Source organism: Canis lupus, chromosome 17, assembly GCF_011100685.1.
Source record: "Canis lupus familiaris isolate Mischka breed German Shepherd chromosome 17, alternate assembly UU_Cfam_GSD_1.0, whole genome shotgun sequence".
Lineage (NCBI taxonomy): Eukaryota > Metazoa > Chordata > Mammalia > Carnivora > Canidae > Canis > Canis lupus.
In genome coordinates, this window is record NC_049238.1 from 46,656,578 (window position 1) to 46,678,286 (window position 21,709).

A 21,709-nucleotide genomic window follows, 5' to 3' on the forward strand; every position below is an offset into this window, starting at 1 on the left:
CTCGGAATAAGAGCTGATCTAAGGATTATTCTGCTATATAAAACAATAAATCAGAATAGAAATGGTGTTCTTATTTATCCAGGCAAGACAACTTATGATTCTAACAGATTTGTGTTGAATTCCAGGATGGATCTGCTAAAACGGTAACAATAAATTGCATTGTATTATATTTATCTATAAGGTATATTTATAAAATGAAAGAAAAGTGTAATAAACATTTTTATTCCCCTTAGTGAGTAAAAAAAGAAAATCTCTCAACCAAATTTCCTTTTTTAAAATATATGTCTATTTCTCAAATAAATGGAGAAAAAAAAGACATACTGACCATGAAGTCAACAACAACAATTAATTATATTTAGTATTGGCCATTGCATGATAGAGTCAAGGTTAGGGTAGGATTAAGTTTCAAGATAGTGATGGTAAAATGTGACACATATATCTAAGAGCAGACAGAGAACAAAGATTTGAAGGGAGGAATTATCTAAGACTAATTATGTAAGACCTGCCAATTACCTCAGAGTTATCTGGGACCCACCAAGTCCCAACCCCACTACTGAGTAGTTAGATCTCATTTGTTAAATACTTATTAAGTAGAGCAAAAGGATAAAGAAGAAATAAAAGGTCAATATACTAGATGGTAAACTTTTTAAATAAAATATAAATACATTTATATTATGTATGAAGTTATATATATATATATATGAAGTCTTCTCAATATCCATTATTTCTAATTCATCATTCATTTATTTATTCATTCCATCTTTATATAACTATTAAATACTCACTGTACTCCAAGTAGTTACTGTACTAAGTATTGATATCTAGCTGAGGCAACGCATAGCTCCTGTTCTTAAGGAAATTGCAATCATACAATAATGACAAGCCAGTGGGTAGCAATAAGTGATTTCTGAGCATATGCTCAGGATATGGTTAACTAATCAACCCAATCACCTTTCTGCTGCCATGGAATTCTGACAAGAGACCTTCAGACAGGGGTTAGGATAAATAAAGCTAAAAAGGGAACTGGAGGATTTTGGAGAGAAGGAACTGAAATTATCAATATGTATCTATAAAATCACAGATAATAATCAGAGGGCTGAAATTAGTTCAATAGGCATAGAGCCCTAGAATCAAGGTGACAAAGAAAGGTTATTTTTTGTTTTTGTTTTAGGTGGGAAAAGGATGGGTCGTGGAGAATAAACATTAAAAGTTAGGATAGAAAAGCAAACTGAGTATTATGAATTTTTCCTGATCTGGTTAGGGACTTTAAAACTTACCTTAGGTTAACAGAGAGTCAATGTTAGATGGGCCTCAGCACAGAAGTAGTATGATAAGATTTGTACTTTAGAAGGATTTTTATGGATCAGTGTGGGGAATGGCTTAAAGGTAGTGAAACATGAAAACACTCATAGGAATCTAAGAAATAATACCGTTGACTGCAATTACGGTAATTACTAGTAGGAAGCAAAAAATTGTGAACACTTTTCATGAATGAAACAACAGAATATTTATAATACAGAGCCCTGAAGATGGTAGATAGTCAATATATATGTACAGGCATCCGTGAAAGGCTGTATAGGCCCATCATAGACTTTGCTCATGAGTAAATAATTTGGGGGGATTTTCAGCAGAGAAATGACATGATCTGATACATTTTTGAAGTTCCTCTCTAGATGCACTACATAAACATGAAACAAAGTGGTGAGAAAAATGAAGCATGAAATAGAACAGAGAATTATCAGGAAATTCCCTTAATTATCCAGGTGAATCCTTTGGGCTTGAACTCAGGCAATGGTATAAAGGTGGTAGAAAAGTGGTTTTTGTTTCTTTTAAGAGAGAGAGAACCTTTGCTTAAGCAAGTGGATAAGGAGCAGGGCAGAGAGAGACAGAGAATGTTAAGCAGGCTCCATGTCCAGCACATGACACTGGGACTAATCTTACTGCCCTAAATCAGGACCTGAATGGAAATCAAGAGTCAGACACTTAACCAACGGAGCCACCCAGGCACCCCTACAAAAGCTTTTATTGAGAAACAAACCATCTATACATTCTGATGGATGAGCTGTGAGTGAAAGAGGAATTAAGAAATCTAATTATTTTAAACATTTTAGTCTGGAAGCCAGGTGAATTGTAGGGCCATTTCTCAGCTGTAGGCATCAGAGCAAATTGTGGGGTCAATTACTCAGCTGTAGGCAATAGAGCAAAAACAATTGTGAAAAGTCATGATGGAGGCAAAAAAAACAAAACAAAACAAACAAACAAACAAACAAAAAAACAAGAATACAGCATCATGCCGTGGAGAAAACAAAACAAAACAAAAAACAAATACAATATCATCAAAGAAAGGGTTTCAGTAAGAATGGAGTCAACATGTTCATACACTGTGAGTTAAGGTAAAGGTGAAGATGGAGAATTGACCCACATACGACATTGACAGTTTCTATGGCACTAAATTGTGAAATTTTGGAAGTGATTCAAGAAAGAATAGGAGAAACGAAATAGGTACAGTGTCTATAGGGTTGTTCTAGAAGAGTTTTGCTGACATAGGGAAGAGAGAATAGTTTAGTGGCTAGAAAGATGTAGACACAAGCGTGCCCCTGCCCTCTCCCACTTCAGATGAAGATTGGGAATATTGTGGTATGCATATATGCTGGTATGGATTAAAAAGGAAAAACTTTGAAGGGGAAGAGATTAAAAGAAATTGCTGATTTAGGTTGTTGAGTTTGTTAGAAGGGATGGCTTCTTGTTAATATTTGGAGAGTTGCCATTATAGAAAAGGAGAGAAGTGAGAGTAACACACAGGTACAGATATAGTAAATGAGGGGAGAGGATATGCATGTTCTTTTCTGTAAACTTCTAGGGTTTTTTGTGGTCTGGAAATGACAAGGAAAAGCTCTACATTTCTCCAAGTATCATGGAAATTTAGTAGTAGATAATAAAGGAAAGGCAAAAAATAAAAAATAAAAAAAAAATAAAGGAAAGGCAGCTTCTTCTTGAAAGCATGGGCAGTGAAGCAAGGGCAGGTTGGTTTCATGAAGGAGATATTCAGAGAAGAAATTGAGGGAGTCTTTTGATGAGGACATTTTTTCAGAGCTGAAAGACAGACTGGGTTCAGGCTCAAATTAGGCTGTGTGTAGCTCATAATGGGGATATGTGTCCAAGTTCAAACTGATGCATTTTTCTTGAGACTAGGTAATGTCATAGATGATGATATTGAAATACTGGGGAAGAGTGGTGGTGTGACCAGGAGAAAGAAGAGTTTTGTGGCTTTACATCCAGTCTTTTGGGGTCAGTGATGAGGCATAGGACCGAGCCTCGTAGTAAATCCTGCAAGGGCAGTGCCTAGGCAGCTGAAGGTCACATGTGAACATACTCTGTATCGATTCATATGACCTCTCCTTTAGTTATGCTAACACTATTATAGAGATCATTAGTCTGCCACTTCATGAATTAGCATTAGCAAGTTTGAAGTGCCTTTATCCAAATTTTCTGAGATAGCCTTTAGTCCAAGTTGTCTGACTTTATGGTCTGTACTTTCAGCCACGTCTAAGTGGGAACAGTAAGGAAGGAGGTAAAAGATTTAACTGGCACATCTTTCCTAATTTCTTTTTTGAAGTTAGTGAAATTGTTATATTTAAGAGCAAGGTCACTGATTTCTGTTATGTTGTCAGCAATTTACTGTGTGTTTTGGACAAATTACTGTAAGGTTTTCAAGTTTTTGATTTCTCTTTATATGTGGACAGTTAGAAACCACTTAATTATTTGTAAGATTACTGTGATAATATAATGAGAACTCACTAAGTACACATTGGTTATCATTAAAGATCCATAATTCTGAAATCTATATTCTGAAAAATAAAAGCTGTTTTTGTAATTCATTTGACATTAAAACTTGACCTGAATCTATGTGGGACTTTTTTTTACCCTATACTCGTCCCATTTACTGCAGCCATTCATATATTTATCTGAAAAAAATATTAATACATTTGATTATAAGGTGTAGCTAGGACCCCTCTGAGATATAATATGCAATATTTAGAATATGTGATTAATTACTTTTCTAAAACTCAAAAGTGTTCTGAATTCTAAACAAATCTGGCTCCATAGCCAATGAATATTTTCTAGACCCACTTTATTATCATTATTCATTATCCTTTACCAGGACGTGTTGTGAATTGATGTGATTTCTTGAAATGACTAGTTCCTTTGCAAGAAGACTTTTTTTTTAAGTCCTAACACAATTAGAAGAACATGATTTACATTGGTAGAAATATTTGGAGCATTTATGCAGAAATAGAAGAATTGGAAGTTTAAAGTAGGACACAATGAAGTAGAATCTGTTTCTGGGTCAGGCCAGCTAGTTGACTCTCTCAAAGCCTGATGGGTTGAATGATATACAGGAATTTGCTGCATTCCTGTGTCTGGCCTGAAGCCTTGTTGCTGGAGAAATCTGTCAGCTCTTCCTCCAGAATGGATGTGTCACCTGGGGTTTGACTCACCTAAATGAAGCCCATGAGACTAAGGTGTAAACCATAATGCCAGACTGGTAATTTCCAAAGGGAACCATCACTGACAATGGTATCAGATAAACTTGGTACAGAGTCTCCCTGTAGGCAAGGAATGTAGAAACCCAAATTACACACAACATGTCAGTTTAAACATTTACTAATAAGGCAATAGCACACTCAGTCCAACATGTGGGAGGACAATAACATCCATAGCTCTGTTTATTTCGCATAGAATCAGGATGAAAGAAGGGGTATAATAATCTGAGTTTAAATGCCTAGTGGCATGTGCATGTAATAACCTGCGGGTAGTTTCACACAGAGCATCTTAGTAGAGTTAGAAGAGGCAAAGTCTGGGGCTAGCAGCAGCTCCCAGTTCAGCACAGCTCTGGAATGAGCATTGCAGAGATTCTTCTGTGTGAGGCTCTTTGGATTCTGTGCCCTACAAACTGCCACACACACTTAGAGAGTGGATTCTTTTTAGAGATGACAGACAAATAATTTGATCGAGTTATAATCACAACGTGCTGGCCTGTAAGCCATCAAGTCTTTTTAAAATGCCATGTCTTATCTTTTCTCTGATTCATTGTCTGCTGATGTCTGTGTTTAATTAGCAAAACCCAGTCTTAGAGGTCTTCCCTCCACCTCCTGTTTCTAAGATCCTGAGGGTTTAGCCCATTATAACCAGGAAGGACTGAAGGTATAAGCAATGGATGTGAAATATGGAATCAGAGGACTTGAGGTCTGATGTTGATTTTGATTTTGAAACTTATTCTAGGATTCGAGTTATTACTGCACCTGTTACACATTAATTATGCAAATGAAAATACTTCTGTATGGCCTCACATACGTATTCTGATAATCAACTAGACAATGCATGAAAAAAGAGACTTGAGAAATACGAAAATCTGTTCAAATTGCATTTGGTTAGCTCCCAGCATATATTGCACACTCTATATTCAGCTAACATTTGTTGATACATAAGCAAATCAAAGAGTCAATCATTGTATTTTGCTGTACTAGAAGCCACAGGTTGGAGGTTCCTGCTGTGCATAACTTTACCCATGGGTAAAGTGAAGAATAGAAGTGAGATAGTAGCAATGTACTGTCTTCTATGTATAAATAGCCTTCTTTTAAGAAACATATATTCAGTCATTGATTTCAGTTGACCTTGTTGCTCAACACTCTAGCAGCAACAATGCTGCTTAATCACTTAACTGTTCTATCTGTTGTTCTGGAAACAACTGGTGTGCAGGTTACTTGGTCTTACTAGTAAATAACTTACCCCTGTCAGCTGGGTCACTGAAACATAAACCTCTGACACTGTTTTTCCTGAAACTCTCATAATTTAGTATGCATTATTTTGCTCTAACACGAAGAAAAAAAATCTGTAAGCTGTCTTGGATTTTAAGAGGATTTGAGGTTGTTTCTTATTACCCAGGGAAAGACCATATCTTGTGCGCATCCTCAGATTTATTCAGAAAAATGTTCACAAAATGTAGACACTAGAGATAGCTGTCACCTCAGTTTTTGGTTCTCTCTTTCTCTCTCTCTTTTGCTCTTTCCCCCCTCCCTCCTTCTCTAACAATCCCTCCCTTTCGGTTTGTCTTTCCTCCCTTCTTCATTTATTTTCCTTTACATTATTTTATTTTAATAAATTTTCTTTTGTAGGACCTGGACAATTAGACTCACAAATTCAGACATGATACAGTAGGCAAAGGAGAGACATACGGTATGCATCTCTGAGAAATATTGATAATTATCTTCTAAATAATCTTGCCGTTGCATGCTCTTTTGAGTACTTCTACTGTCAACTAAAAATAAGGGTGAATAGCAACAACTACTAGACTCTATATCTTCCTGATGACACTGGAGACCTGTAGAAGGAAGCGAGGAACTGGGGGTGGACTTGGTGTATCGTCATCTGGAATACTTCTAGAAAATCACTATAGATATTTCATAAAAATCTCTCGTCAGTTAAGTGAATATGAATAAGTGAGAAACTCTGAAGCATTAGTTCTGTTATGTAGTAGTTGAGGTAAACACTAAGGGAAAGAAGTGTTGAAAAAGAAATTGATGTTTAAAACGTCCAAATACAAAACTACCATTAAAATCAGATAATACATGTAAAGACCTCAGTATATAATAGTTGCTATAATAGTTGCTCAATAAATGCTATTTTATTTCTTGTGTTGACTTACAAAATGTTTTTTACAACATTTCCGTGCATAGGTAAACTTTAAAGAAAAGAAAACTATGCTATTTTCCTTAATATGCCCCCATTAAGAGAAGAGAAATCGATTCATCGGTGCAAGATGATAAACATGATGGCAAAACCAACGGTATAATTAAGACTTTGCATTATTTTCATTAATATTCAAGGTAAGTCTAATAGGTGCTATCAATAAGCTTGTTTTACAGAAGAGAAAGCTGAGACACAGTTTTAGCAACTTGCTCAAGATCCCAAAGGCAGGGAAGCCTGGGTGGCTCAGAGGTTGAGTGTCTGCCTTCAGCTCAGGGCATGATCCTGGGCATGATCCTGCCTTCAGCTCAGGGCATGACCCATGGGGTCATGTCCCCATGACATGTCTCTGCCTGTGTCTCTGCTTCTCTGTGTGTGTGTCTCTCATGAATAAATAAATAAAATCTTAAAAAAAAAAAAAAAAAAAGATCCCAAAGTCAGGCAATGAAAGTCAGGATCCAAACTCTGGTCAATTGACTATGATGCAAAAGAAAGGAGAAGCCCAGAAACTTACACACATACAACTCCAAAGTCTTTTTCTTTCTATTCAGAACATGGACTACAGACAAACTGTCAGATTCTAAACTTTGAACACATGTTTAATCTGTAGTGATCAATTTTATCTGCACTCTCCAACATTTCCCCATCCCTCCTAAGAGAACAGTTATGTTTTAAGAAAAGCAGGAAATTACTTGTAAAGGAATTGAATTGATATTATATTTTAATATGGTAAAGTGGCTGAAAAGAAAAGATTTTAGCTAACCCAAGAGACTATATCCCCACGGCAGCTTTGAGGATGGCAAGTGCCTTTAATGGAGAACATTTTAAAGTGCTTTTAATTTCTCCATGTATCTACATGATAAAAATGGGCTTGAAATGCCTTGGTTTCTAGAAATGAGAGTAGTTGTTTGTGGGGGCAACACCCATTTTGGTAGTCATATGCTATTTATCATTCTTTTAGAGAAATAGGAAAAATAACAAATACTTAAACAGCTAACTCATTTGCTTTGAATGTTTCTAAAAATTGAGTTTATTACACATATAATTCAATGGAAGGAGCCTCTGTATCTATTTAGTGATATCCAAAGGACATCAGAAGATAGAGTTATAACTTCTCAATGGCAAGAAGGGGGCCTTTCTCTGTTTCATAATTTCCTCTTAAGGAGCAATATTTTAAATCTTTATCCAAGGAAATTTTTGCCCAGGACAGCAAAGTGGCTTTCTCCCTTGAAGTCAACAAACTATGCCTTAACAGTTTTGAGTACTCATGTATTAAAAGGCCATTTTAGTCAAGATTGATCTCAATCTTCTTTAATTCTGTGACCATAATCCCTATAACTTTTGACAGTAATCATGCTATATTCTATCTAAGGAGAAAATATTAACTTGTGATTTCCATATTTAATGGCATAGGTATAATTTCCACCCTGGTTATTAGTAAAATATTTTTAAAAATAAAATTAAAGAATAAAATATGTGGGGCTTTTTCCTTCCAGAAACAAAATATATCTGCACTTTTGCATGTCAGAAGTTCCTTCTATACATACAGACCATATTTTCAATAATTTTAATGGAAGTCAAGCCTGTACAAATAATTATCTTTGTATGTTTTTATATTATGTACTATTTTATTTCAGGAATGTTGATTTTTCTTTTCTGTTGAAGGAAATGCATGGTTCCATTTGCTTTTATTTATTATTGAAGGAGGAAAATGGTCCATATGTATGATTTTGCTTTCACTTCAAAAAAGTGTAAATAAACTAGTCAGATCTCTTCACTCTTAGTACATCTATGACTAAGATACTACTTTTGGAGTTTAACAATTGACTGATACAACTTTATTTGGTTGGGTCAATGATCCAGAAACCAAAGAGTAGGATTGCCATGGGCAATCCCAGTAGAGGTATTTTGAAATTTGACTTCCCTATCCTGGGACTAGCTTTTCTGTTCTATTTATCTATATTCCATAAATAAGGATTGATGTGCCTTGCTTCCTTCTCTGTCACTGCTAGCACTATTGAGAGAGGGGTCTGTAGCATGAGGAAAGACCCTCAGCAAAGCAAAACTTAACTGATTTCAGTTTAGTGTGGCTACATTTACAGTACCAGTTCATCTGACTTGGAAATACATATATATATATTTTTTTTTTTTTTCATTATCTAGGATGGCCAAAGAGGTTCCTAGAGGAGTAGCTTAATTTTTTCTTTCCAGTTCTCACTTTTCAAAAATTAAGGTACATTGGGGCACCTGGGTGGCTCAGTCAAGTCAAGCATCTGCCTTCAGCTCAAGTCATGATCTCATGGTCCTGGGATGGAGCCACCCCTTGGGCTTTCTCCTCAGTGCAGAATTGGCTTCTCCCTCTGCCCCTGCGCACCAATTGCATGCCCATGTGTGCTCTCCCTCTCTCTCTCTCAAAAAAATAAAGAAAAATTTTAAAATAGAAAAAAATATATAAAATTAAGGCACATTTATGGGATTCTTTTGATTTTTTTTCAGGAAGCATATGACTGCCCCTCAATTTGGTTCCATTTCAACTGAATTAAGCAGAGATCCCTTGAAGATTTCCAAAGTGGTTGTTTCCTTCTCTATTAGCAGTGCTGATAAAAGTTTTCTATACTTTTATAAACCTTTATTCATTTCAGTCAACTTCTATTTTCAAAGGAAGAGGAGTTTTAGTTGCCTATTGTGAAGCTATCACAGGTCTCTGAAGACATTCTATGGAGTAAGCTTTTGATCTTTGGCATCCTTAGATTATTCAGTTAACTTACTGTATCAGGAACTGATATTATGCTTCACTGGACAATAGAGAAGGATTGTATAATCAGAAGGTGGGATAATAAATCTCAACTATTTTCTATTTTCATCTTAAATCCCTTTTTAACCTCACATCTGCAGTAGGAGATGCTACTTTATTGATTAGAGAAATAATTTAAGGTCTAGGAAATACATCAGTAAGAAATAAAAGGTCTGGGGGAGAAAAAGCTTTTATGGGAACTGACTTTACTGCATTTTCATAAAAAAAACCTTCTAAACTGAGGGGTCAAGTAAACAAATTTATTTATTTTTGTCGTTCATTTAACAAATATTTGAAAAGTACTAACAGTATGCAAAGCTGTGCTTAAGCACTGTGGGAGATATAAAGATGAATTAAACACAGTTTCTACCTGTAAAAGTCTTAGGGGAGATGAGAAATATGCATAAATAGCTTGAATATAAGCTCAAAAAATGATGAATGTCATAAGGAGAGCATAAACAAAGTATTCAGTTCAGTAGCTGTAGAGGTTGCTTTCCTGCTGAAGGCAGTTGTGTAATACATATGCATAGATGCATGTATGCATGTTTACACACACACATACTTATACATGTTTGTGAGGTTTTTTTTGTGTCAGCCTTTTAAAATCTTAGCCAGTCTTTAACATGGATAAATCATTTTGGTGGCTTTCATATATAAACCAACAAAATTACGCATGTCCTAATGACAGAATCTAAATGATTCAAAACATGATCCTGATTTTAATAATTTCAAAGAAATGTTTCAGTACAAACATCAATTACAAGACATGAAACATATGAAGTGATTAATAATGAGCAAAATTAACTTCTCATCTCTTAGCGAATATCATAGAAATATACCCATTTTATCTAATTATTTTTAAAAAATGGCAAAAATTAGGAAAATGGAATCATTTAAGAGAAAAAAAAAAGGTGAGAAAAACTGATAGAATACGGAACTGGAATATTAAATGGATACTAAAGCATCCACACATTTTGTGAGTGCTTTAAATAGTTTGAAATAAGGTTTTGGTTCAATGTACTTAAAGCATAGAAGTTTTGCAAACAGTGCTGGCCAGCTAGTCTTAACTTGTCTCAGTGTATAAACATGGAGCAAACATATTTTAATTATATCAACACAGGCTTATATTAGATTTAATGGATTTTCATACAGAGCACCCTAAATATGAAGGAAGCATCAGAGCAACATTAATAATTGTCAGCTTACAAAATTCTGTAAATTAATCAAAGAGGTTTAAGCAAAGTTTTGGTGAGGTGGTCTTTTCATGAGGATCGGTATTGTAAAAAGTCAAAATGATCTAAATTCAAGCATTGGCTACTTTGAGATCTAGCTATGTGATTTCAAGCAAATTTTTAACCTTTCTGTGCCTTTTTAAAGAAGTTACAGAACAGATATCTTAAAGCTAGGATAATATTAATACTTACTTCATTAATTGCTTTACTAATGAAATGAGTTTCTATATGTAAGGTTTAAGACTAGAAATTTCTCAGATATTAATTCTCAGGAACTCTTCCCTCCAAAGCAAAAGCAAAAACCTAACAGTAAGGGAGAGACAGAGAAAAATACTGATATGGGGAAATTGATTGTCACAAACATCATGATAATCCTTTACTTTCCTGCATGAAAATCTGGATGGAATCCAGAAGTATTTTAATAGAATAAAGATAAGTTCCTTGAATTTTTTATTCAAATCGATTTATTTTTACACAAGTAACTTTCCTTTCTTCCAGTCTTTTCTTGCCCTAGATTTCATTTTTCAGGTATTCTTGGTTTAAAATTATGAATTGTGTTAAATGAAACATAAACTTATATTTGCGATACAAGATAGAGGGATTCCTGAATGTCATAAAAATGGAGGTGCTATATCCAATACTTCGCTGCAATATGGTTGCCAGATTAGATACAGGACTCCTGGTTACATTTGAATTTCAGATTTAAAAAAAAATGAATAATTTTTTAGCATAATGTGCCAAACTTACATGAGACATTTTATGTTAATAAATTGTATCTAAAATTCCCACTTAACTGGTCATCCTGTATTTTTATTTGATGTATCTGGCAACTAGGACTGTACACTGTACGGAGATCACTAATCCCCAGTGTGTCAACCCCAAAACAGATCAATTAACAAGTAATTCTATACATTCATCTCAGTCTCTGCTGCAACCTTCTTCCTTTAGACCATAATCATTCTGACTAATAATTCCAGCAGTCTCCTAATTGTCTCTGGCCAATCTATTCACCCTGTAGCAAAGTGATTGTTCTAAAACACAAATCTGATCACAGTGACTTGCCTGCTAAAAACTTGTCAATGGTTCCCCAGAGCCCTCTGGATAAGATTTAAACTCCTTAGTAAATAATGCACAGAAAAGCCTTAGGTGATGTAGGACCTGCTTTCCTCTCCAGTTTATTCCTTGTAAATTAAACTTCACCTATAGTGAGCCTCATTCTGTCTTGAATCCTCTGCCTGAAGAGATCTTCCCCAACCTTCCCTTCCTCCTTTTGTTAGCTCCTGCTCATTGGTCTGAGTTATGTACCTTTTCTCTTAATATGATCCGATAGTGTTCCAGTTTTAGCACTTTCTAACAATTATCAAATAATACTGCAATTGCCTTTTCCCCTGTTAGTACCCCTGGTTGACTCTGTGCTCTGGGAAAGGAGACTGTCTTTTTAAACTTTAATATACACGGTTTGACACATTTTTAAAGTATGTTGAATGAAAACAGAGATCTTTAGTTTAATAATATATCAAGGCAGCAAATCAGATGAAATGAAAGTGTTTTTAAGAGGCTATAGCAGCAAAATTAAGGTATGGCTCTTAGTCACCCTTTATGTTTTGCCCATCTTTGATTATTCATTGGCAGCACAGTTCTTAATATGCTAGGTAAGTGACATCCAATTACTTGTTTAAATACTGTAGAGAATTATAGGCTATAATCTTTTCCTTAATATGCATTGAAGACAGAAGTGAAATAGTATGACCTGAGGAAGAATTTTCTTACTTTCAACCAAGGCATTTAAATTCTTTTTGCTTGAAAACAATTTTTTTTTTTTGGGCGGGTGGGGGGGGGGCACCTGGGTGACTCAGTTGGTTAAAGCAGCACACTCAGGGTCCTATGATCCAGCAGCATTGGGCTTCCTCCTCAGCAGGGGGTCTACTTGTCCCTCTTCCTCTGCTGCTCTTTGCTTCTGCTCTCTTGCATTCTCTGTCAAATTAATAAATAAAATCTTAAAAAACAATTTATTTTTTAACAGGTAGCATAGACACAACGTTCAAAAAGTATAGAGAGCATCTGCTCCATTCACCCAGTCACCTACTCCCCTTCTCAAGATGACCACTGTCAGTTTTCCATGTGCCCTTCCAGAGACATATCATGCATATACGAGCAAATATATGCAAATAGAAGAACACATACATTTCCATTGTTTCTATGGGTAATTAAATCTTCAACTAGTAAAGAATATAAAGTTATAAAGCTATCATCTGACCTATTCAAGCAGTGGATTTCATGAGAATATTTTTTTTTACTCTGTTTCACTGTTTCGATCAGTTAATTAAGTAATTAAATATTGCTTTATATTTGTAATGTCCTGATTGCAATTTTAAGTGGGTCATGTTCCACAAAAATATGCTCCATTTCACTGTCTCAAGTTTTTAAAAATTATAACAGGCAGCCTCTCTGAAGATTATATATTTCCTTTTGTTTTCAGTTTTTTTCTTCTCAGTATTGCATTTTTGAATTTCCTATTTCTCTAACAGTCTTGCACTCATTTCAATGCCCAAAAAGATTAAAAATTAAAAATAGGATTTGCTTACAAAGTGTATAGAATTGGATATATTTTAATAAAAATGAAAATATAAATCAAAATATTCTTAAAACAATAATAGTTTTCTTCTAAATTATTAAAATTATAGCTTATTTTGTCTCCTAATTTTAATTACTATAAATCAAAATTGTAAATCATGTTTATATCAAGATCCTTTTATTTAGCTTTTTGAGAATGTAAGTCAAATTTATAACATTTTTTATAATAAAACTATTTGCAATTTTAGCTTTCCAGGCTATAAAGAACTTTCCGGTTGCCAGTGTTAAGAACAGGTATCATGCTTCACACATATTATGTATGAACCTTCATATATACTAATCTACCAGTGATATAAATTATTTCATAGTGAAAAATGATTCCCAGCTGCTATGTACAGCTTATAGGAAAATTGCAATGATATGTGAGGAACACTGGAAGCACAAAATGAAATAATAAGATAAAAATGGATGCTCCACCTTTCTGGGAAATGATATTTCTCTATGCAAGAAGCTATTGCCTTCAAGCTAACATTGGAAGTAAATACATGTAAGCTCAGTTCTCTCTAATATCTAAAACATCGTCCATTTTCCAATGCCATCCAACACACAAATTTTTATAACACTCAAAGTTTCATGTTTAAAAGGAATAAGGTGAAAATGTGAAGAGGTGTTTCCTGGGGTCTAAACAGTATCACTATGAAAGTGAATGTTTAGAATTAAGAGCTTTCCTGTGCTGGATCTGAATGCTAGAATGAATGCTAGATTCTGAGTAACAAGGCAGCTGTGTTCTTTAGGACATGTGTTTGTTCTATCCTGAGCCCTTAAAGCCCAAGACAGAGCAGGAATTCCTTTTACCCAGGTAGCACCAATACAGTTACTGAACTGTCTGCCATTCCTAATAATGATTTCTATAAAGGCTCCCTACTGAATTCGCAAAACCTAGCATAGGAGGGAGGGAGGGAGGGAGGGAGGGAAGGAGGAAGGAAAGAAGGCTCTTCTTTATATTTTGTTTAGGCAGAGATTTGTTTCTCCTTGTAGGGTGATGGGACAAGTGGGGGTTTGTTAGCTCATTCAGCAGTACCATCTTGGAATAGAAGTTTGAAGTTCCTTTTGGTGGTAGGTTGTTTGAATATAAGAAAGTATCAATCTTTATAAGATGATCACCCAGGAAATAGATACAAAGGACCAATTCACTGTGCTAACCAGATAGCACTTAAAGGTTCACAAACATCAAGGCCCTTTAAATCACTTTTTTGTTTTGTTTCTCTATCTAAACAAAGGCAAGGAGAAAATAATCACCTGCTTGAAATGACCCACCGACTAGTTGCTTTTGGCTTCTTATACAGTTGAATGGCTCTACCTTATCAGGACTCTGTTCACCTTATTTTTGATCCTTGCTTTAGGAAAATCTTCGGTACCTTTCCCGCAGTTAGAGTTTGATAAGTAATTCAGTCTCTTACAGTTTCCAAAAAGAATTTCTTTTTAGATCAAAACCAAGCAGTTCTCAACTCTTTGAATTCTTAACTTTGTTCTTTTGTAAATATGTTAAAATATAGTTACAATAAAAATGTAATTAATTTAATTTGGAATGGCAGTGTGATTGACACTTATTTAAACACTGATATTTTAGGGATGCCTGGGTGGCTCAGTGGTTGAGTGTCTGCCTTCAGCTCAGGGCATGATCCCGGGGTCCTGGGATCAAGTCCTGCATCAGGCTCCCTGTGTGGAGCCTGCTTCTCCTCCTGCCTGTGTTTCTGCCTCTCTCTCTGGGTCTCTCATGAATAAATACATAAATAAAATCTTCAAAAAAATAAACATTGATACTTTAAAAGATTGTGGAATTGTCACCTGGTATTTTTTTCATGCTCAATTATACTTTTTTAAAAATAAATTTTAAGATACTTGTGAATATGCAAGATATTAATGGACATTGTGGGAAATCTCCCATAGTTCAGTACCTAACTCTATAAAATCAATTATATCCTTGGAATTTTGCAATATGTTCTAACTTCTAATGAAATGGCTATATTACATTAATTGGTAGTTATATCATCTAAATGACTATGTATAAACCTTTCTATTTATATATGGAATTCTAAACTAAAAATATATGCAATGATGTATGAATTTTTATACAAGATAGCACATATGAATATTTTCTATTTTTTTTTAATTTTTATTTATTATTTATGATAGTCACACACACACAGAGAGAGAGAGAGAGGCAGAGACATAGGCAGAGGGAGAAGCAGGCTCCATGCACCGGGAGCCCGACTTGGGATTTGATCCCGGGTCTCCAGGATCGCGCCCTGGGCCAAAGGCAGGCGCCAAACCGCTGCGCCACCCAGGGATCCCCTATTTTCTATTTTGTATATTCATTTATGTATTTACTTAATTCACTGAAAGGAATCAATTGCACAATGAATTACTGACATAAAAAAACATTCATTAACATGCCTGCCTTGGGAATTGTTGACAAAAGAGAAAACATCCTAAGTTCCAAATTTGAAATATAATTGACAACAAACTGATTCCTACTATTTCATTAACAGAAATTTTATAAATTAACATTGGTGAGAAACAATATAAATCTCCAAATGCTTACATTACATGAAACTGTAACACAACTGCATGAAGGAAAAATAAAGGTCCCACAAAAATGAAAGGGAATGAAAGGGAAAGACAATGAATAAAAAAAACTCTCTCAGATTTATTTTCCCCAGACCAGGGGCTGCAAACTCCATCTGTATTGCTGTCACAGTTTTGAATGTCTGGTGTAGAGAAATAATATGCTGGCCTTGTAGTTATGAGATCTGTGTGCCACCAACTACATAGTATGACCTTGGACAAGTGACCAAATCTCTCTAGACTTGGACTAGATTATATTTATGGTCTGATCCAGCTTTAACATTCTGTATCTAATCTAATCTTTTCTGTGAAGATTCATTTCATTCACTTCTGTACACACAGGACCTGAATGCCTGTTCACTTTCAGAAACCCTTATTATTATGGTTTTTTTTTTTTGAAGACTGAAGTCACTAATCTGACTTTTCCTTTCCTGAAGATGGGTATGTCCCTTAGTCTTCCATTACACTGTCAGGTAAATCAATTTGCCACACAGCTACAGCAAAGGCCTTCATCTAGTGAGGAACAAAAAGGCTGCAGCAAAAGAGTAATTTGAGCAGAAAAAGAATGAGGACCTGATCTTACCCCAGGTCCTGTGAAAATACCAAGCAAAGAACCATTGTAAATATCCCGTATCATATTTCTGTTTCACTGTCCAGTGAAGTGGTATGTAATACAAGTTTGAGGACATTTTAATATGATGATCTCTATTCAAAAACATAACATGGTGAAGTAATTTTATTAACTATTAGCCTTATGCTTTCCAACTTATTACCATGTCCCCAGTTTTTACATAGCTTATCTCAAGTGGAATGATTTCTGTTTAGGTAAGCTAGTCTTTGTTGGGCACTGTAAAGGTCTGAGATGTTACCTTGTTTGCAAGCTAACAGGCTCGCCTGCCACACCTTCATGGGAGCTGGCAGATGGTGCATGAGGACTCAAGGCACTGCACACAGCATAAGCTTCATGTTCATATCATTTATTTTGCCCCTGATACTCCCTGGGGTAATATGTTGTTGTCCAGCTTGATGACGAGTAAGCCATCAGTTTGTGTGACAGCTAAGAAACAAGCTTAGGAAGCTCCAATCTTTTAAAGAGGGCTAACTGGTAAACCTGCACAACTTTGTCTGGAATGGAAACATCTCAGATATCAAAGAAATTTGCCTTTTGCTTAGAAGACATGCAGAAACATGTGGGACCCATGGAGTATTCTCCCCAGCAGTCTTTATAAACAAAACAAAATAAAAAACAAAAAAAACTTAGAAAATTCACCTTCATGTATAAATCAACATGATTGTAAAAATTAGTATATTTCTACTTTCCTAAGGAAAAAAGCAGAAAAATACCATAATCCACCATATCTAGTCATATCTAACATCTATTTAATGCTTATTATATTCCAGGAATTTTCATATATTTTTGCTCTAATTCCTAAAACACCTCTATAGGGAATACTATACTATTCTCAGTTGCATACGTAAGGAAATGTAATGTTCATACAGGAATAATGCTTGCTTCTTGGTCATAAAACCATTCCATAGCAGCACTAGGGTTTAAATCCAGTACTGCACACTAAGTAATAATATATATGAGGCCTTAAAATGGAGTAGAGGTAATAACCACCTTCTGATCACAAAATTTCTTTGTTCTTTTGACTTAGTAGATGTACTGAATTTACACAATCACCTTGTTAAGCGACAGTAATGTACACTATATAAATGTGCTAAATTGAAATCAAATAGATTTACAGATTTATGAATGCAGTCACTCTTACTCATGTATGATAACTTACTGAAGTAACCTCTCCAGTACCACTGGTCCCTCTCTTTTTGTCTTTTAGTAGTTTTAGGACAATTTGATGAGGAGTTAGGCTCAATAGTATAACTTCAACATTTTCTCTTAAAATAATATGTTTATCTTCTACATCAGAACTTCTAAATTTTTAATTTGTAATATTTTTAATATATTCTAGATATTTATTTTTAAGATTAGAGTTTACTGATTAGCTAGGTACATTGGCATTATCAGTGGAGTGATAGAGTTTGAGGTTCATACATTTTCTAAGCATCTTTTAAAGTAATCTTTCTGATCATTTAAGAATATCATAAATCTCATTCAATCTGAAATTTTTCCCCTATTTAAAAGCTCATGATTGCCATCAGACAACTACCCAAGTAGTCAGTGAGAGGATTAACCAAGAAGCAAAGAGTTACAAGGCACAAACATTTTCAAAGCCAACAATAGCTAAGAGGATTTGTTCTTTACCAGTGAATCTACTACAGAATCTCTTTAGAACCACAGTAAATACAATTCTACTCCCTTATCTATTGCTAATGTTGTTACTTAACTTAATTTTGGCTAAGCCCTAAGAATAAAAGGTTGAGAAATGTACAGTTAGTATTATTAATGGAATTTATAAAATCAGGTGGGTCATTAGAGTGCAATCCACTCTGATCCCTTTTGAAGAAATCCATTTTCTACTACCTCTTGATCTGTTTCTCAGGCTCAAATTTTAGCCTACCGACACTCTACTGTGATTGTTACCTCTTAAAACACATTGCCCAACAATGTGATTTTTTTTTTTTTTAACTAACAATGTTTTCATTCACTTCATGTTTCCTTTCTATGAGCCCTTTTCACTGGGTGTGGTATTTAGAGGATTAGAAGAAGTCCAGCATAATTGGGGGATTATTAGATCTTTTTCAATGCCTACGACTTGAGAATTACAATTTTATAGTTTTGCTCTAGCATTTATGATGTGTATAACATGTGAAATTTGTCCTTAGTAGTGATGAATTTTACTTTCTAGCAAGATGAGGCCCACATATATTAACCTTAAATCTGAACTTGCTTCATCTTCACCTAAATTGCCTTCACCAAAATCTGTTGCCACTTCAAAACTGGTTTATTCACTTTCCTAGAAGTATTATTTCCAATTCCTCTTTTTTACCAACTTCATTTCCTTTTCACCAAAGGGAGACAAAGACAAATGTGGCTGAACTTAGGTCCCATCTTTTCTTTAAAGTTATCCTTGAATACACCAGTCCTCAGAAATCTTCTAATCTGGTCAACTTTATTAGTATCAGGAGAAGTGTGGTAATTGACATTTATTGGGAGTTTAATATCTGATAGCCATTGTGCAAAATACCCACTTTCTCAGTGTGACTTAATTTGTTACATTCTTTCAAGGAATATGAGAAACTGGGTATTGGAACAGGCAAATAATTTAGATTAAGTCACACAACTAATCAATGTTAAAATAGGCATTCAAATACAGTTTTTCTAATTCAAGACATCACATTCTAAACTAAGCCATCAAAGTATATATAGTGTTTTTAGTGATCTGTTTTTTTAATCTTTTTATTTCCCTAATTGTATCACCAGATCTTTGAGGGAAATGACAATATCTTATTCATTTCTTGCTCCTTCATACAGCCTAATTTCTTGTACACTGAAATGTTTTAATGACTGTTATGTCCTTAGTTGAACAGCTCATGTGGTGAATTGTAAAAACCATCATTTAGCAAAATACAAATATTAAGAGTAACAGTAAAATAATCAACAGTAGCATATTTATTCTAGCATATCTCTGTCATTTATTTATATCCAGCTCCTGCTACATTAAGCACTGAAACAGTACAGCTGAACATAGTTGTCTTCATGTTTGAGCTGGCATCAAAAAATCTCTTGGACGGCTTGTCAAAGCCCGGATTGAACTCTACTCAAACTCGCTGACTCAGTAGATCTGGGGTTGATCAGTCCATGTGCATTTCTAACAAACTCCAAAGTGATGTTGATGCTGATCTTCCAGCAACCACTCTTTGAGAAATCACTATTAGTGATTCCAGAATCAGAGTGGCAGAGTTACAGCTCCAACTCTCTAACTTATACACTGTGTGAAACAGAGAAAGTGATTAGTATCCCTGAACCTCAATTTCTTTATCTATGTCAAGGGAATATCAGAGTTTTTCTGTGGGTTAAATGATATAGCATCTATAAAGTGCTCAGAACAGTGCCTGGCACATATATGTATATAATAGGGCTCAATAAATATTGAGCATATTTATTTCTTATAGTAACTAATTATTAAGTTACAAACATCTAGACTACCAGCTGCCTTTTGTGTATAATAAAAGAAGCAAAGCATTGAGAAGTAGACTCTGAGCTGTGATTCTCAGAATAGCAAGAAGAAAAGAATGAGGAATGAGAAAGGTATGAGAAAGGCCTTAATGGGAAATCCAAACAGTAGGACAAAGCATACAGCGAGTCTCATAGGGAAAAAGTATCTGGGAGAAGAGGAAGAAAGCAGGATGATTTAAAAAGGGACAGAATAGAGGTCAGAAAGTCAAGTAATTTTCGAGACCCAATTTGAAATGTATGAAATCTAAGATGAAGGTTTTTAAAACTATCATTGCTTTGGTGCCTGGGTGGTACAGTTGGCTAAGCATCCAACTGGTGATTTTGGCTCAGGTTGTGACTTTAGAGTCCTGAGATGGAGCCCTGAATCAGGTTCCATGCTCAGTGGGGAATGTACTTCTCTCTCTCTCTCTCTACCTCTGCCCCTTCTCCCACTCGCCCTCTCTCTTGCTCTAGAAAAGAATAAATAAATCTTTTGAAGAATAATTTAAAAAATAAAACTATCACTTCTTTGTGTGTAGTTAACAAGATCTGTAGTTTTCTCAGTCATTTGACATTAGGTTATGAAACATGAAATTGATATAATCTCCAAAACTTAATTGGAAGTACAGAAATATCTCAAACATTCTCCCTATTCCCTGTGAACATGCAAGCAGTAAAATTAGAAACTGAAGGAATTTCACAGTTTATTTTTCCAAATGGAGAATCTGCTTCTTTTTATTTTTTTTTCAACAGTAGGATGTATTTTACCAGGCTTCTGTTCAAATCAGTTTCTTAAACAACAAAAGCAGCTATGTAATAGGATAATGTCGAAAGACACAATGGATGTGGGTTTTGGTAGGGCTAGTACTTTACCAGTCAGCCCATTTTCAGATTAGATCTGTTGTATACTGAAGATTCCAATTTAAACAAAATATTCCTTTCTGTTTTTAATAAGATCACTTTATTCTAGTCTACAATGAAGTGAGGAGAATATACAGCAGTGGCATGATTTCCAACTTAAACAGTTTTAGATAAAAGGTCATTCTGTGGCCACTGTTGTGAGAATACCTTCCTGATTATTTTTGCATACCTCATGAGGCAGATGATGGGGTAATAAAAATGGATTAACATTGCCAGGACTTATGTAAAGGACAAATACTATTGCCAGTGTCTCAGAGTATAGTCTGTGGGTGCCTGTCCCAGAGTCACACAGGATGTTTATGAAATATTTAGGTCTCTTGGCATCTTCCAGGACCACTGGCTCATAATCTCTGGGAGTTGACTCATGAATCAATTGTTTTAGGGATACCACAGGCACTTTCTCCTAAGCCCATAGCTAGCTAATGCTGACAAAGGTGAGTTTCCTGGGAGAATTTACATGGTTAAAAATAAATTACATTTTCTTCCTTTAGGTTAGAAAGCATGCACATAAATTAAGCATGCTAATCGGTGATAAAATATCTGCTGAGAGAACAAAGTATATTCTAATAAATATGTTATATTTGCTTGAAAAATGCTCCCATACTTTCATATATGCCACAGATTCAACACAGAAAAATCTTCAAAGAGTATATAATAAACCTGATACTTTAGTCTTTACCATGACTTAGAAGACAG

General features: G+C 34.9%; 1 protein-coding gene and 1 long non-coding RNA gene across 6 annotated transcripts in view; one reads left to right on the plus strand and one right to left on the minus strand.

Annotated features, from left to right (window-relative positions):
* The window catches only part of LRRTM4 (leucine rich repeat transmembrane neuronal 4), a 706,237-nt gene that overhangs the window by 121,727 nt on the left and 562,801 nt on the right, over positions 1 to 21,709 (plus strand). The gene's annotated exons all lie outside the window — the stretch shown is intronic.
* The window catches only part of LOC102153465, a 111,964-nt gene continuing 102,860 nt past the window's right edge, over positions 12,606 to 21,709 (minus strand). For 2 of the 4 annotated variants that reach the window (XR_005372522.1, XR_005372520.1), the window contains one exon: positions 12,606 to 12,747. This is a non-coding gene — a long non-coding RNA (uncharacterized LOC102153465). Of the gene's footprint in view, positions 12,748 to 19,557; positions 19,866 to 21,709 lie in introns of those variants that run through there. The other 2 variants (XR_005372523.1, XR_005372521.1) reach the window with 1 other exon arrangement.